We start from the raw sequence: 1,395 nt of genomic DNA, 5'->3' as shown, positions 1-1,395 counted from the left end.
CTTCAAAAGGATAGCAGAACATTCCTCATTTAATGCAACTGTAGCCACATCTCCCATTTTCCTTTTGTTTGCCAATAATTCCTTCAAAAACCTTGCATAGTGTGGCATCTGGGCTAAAGCATCAGCAAAAGGAATATTAATAAGTAAACTTTTAAATATTTCAAGAAACTTACCAAATTCCTTCTCCAATTTTTGTTGCTTCAGCCTGTTAGGGAATGGAACTTGCGGTTGTTGGTGCATCCCTTGTTGTGCTTCTGGTTGTTCCGTCTTCTGTTGTCTGGTTCCAAGGCTTGTTTCTGCCTTGGGTTCAGCCCAATTCTTCTTTTCTACCTCAGGCAACTCTTTTCCACTTCTTAAGGTAATAGCTTGTACCTACTCTCGTGGATTCACTTCAGTGTTGCTTGGAAGAGTTCCCGGCAGTCTGGAAGAGATTAATTGTGCCAATTGCCCCACTTGGTTTTCCAGGTTTTTGATTGAGGCTTCCTGGTTCTGGAACCTAGTTTCTGCACCTGCTATAAATTTTGTCATCAGTTCCTCCAAATTGGATTTCAGTTCAGGCTGATGATAAGTCTGGTGGAACGGCTTGGAAATATGTTGATTTGGCCAGGACTGGTTTGAATGTCCGCTCCATCCTGGATGAAAAGTATGGCGACTCTAGTAACCCTGCTGTCTTGATGAATTGCTGACATAGTCAACTTGTTCAGTAGATGGTCTGAACTGATTGCCAACTTGGCAGTCTGTACTGATGTGGCCTCCCCCACACAATTCACAATTAAGAGGCTGCACATGCATGGCAGCTATCTGCATTTCATCTATTTTTTTACTGAGTGCTCCTATTTGTGCAGCTAGTGCTGTATAAGTGTCAACATTATGCAAGCCTTGCTGCTTCCTAGTTTGAGTCCTTTCCGAATGCCATTGATAATTGTTGGCTGCCATTTCCTCAATAAGTGCATGGGCAACCTCAGGAGTTTTATTATTTATGGATCCTCCGGCTGCAGCATCTAATATGGTCTTATTTGAGTCAGTAAGACCATTATAGAAAGTCTGCACTTGCAGCCAAATGGGGAGGCCATGGTGAGGAACTCTCCTTAACAGCTCCTTGTATCGTTCCCATGACTCATATAAAGATTCCCCCTCTTACTGGAAAAAAGTAGTGATGTAATTCCTCATTTTAGCAGTTTTAGAAGGGGGAAAATATTTAGAGAGAAAACGGCTGGCCATTTCGTCCCATGTGGCTATAGATTCTGCCGGTAATGAGTTCAACCAAGCTTTGGCTTTATCCTTCAAAGAAAATGGGAATAACCTCAGCCGGATGGCATCATCACTTACCCCATTGTGTTTGAAGGTGTCACAGATTTCCAAGAAGTTAGCAATATGGGCATTCGGATCCTCATG

General features: G+C 42.7%; 1 non-coding gene across 1 annotated transcript; it reads left to right on the top strand.

Annotated features, from left to right (window-relative positions):
• Window positions 1–1,066: 1,066 nt before the first annotated feature.
• On the top strand, window positions 1,067–1,173 carry LOC148874331 (small nucleolar RNA R71). Its single transcript, XR_016106168.1, has one exon. It is a non-coding gene; the product is annotated as a small nucleolar RNA R71 (small nucleolar RNA).
• Window positions 1,174–1,395: the final 222 nt, after the last annotated feature.

Source organism: Nelumbo lutea, chromosome 1, assembly GCF_056320005.1.
Source record: "Nelumbo lutea isolate HS-2025 chromosome 1, American lotus-T2T, whole genome shotgun sequence".
Lineage (NCBI taxonomy): Eukaryota > Viridiplantae > Streptophyta > Magnoliopsida > Proteales > Nelumbonaceae > Nelumbo > Nelumbo lutea.
This window is presented reverse-complemented; position numbering and strand designations above follow the sequence as displayed.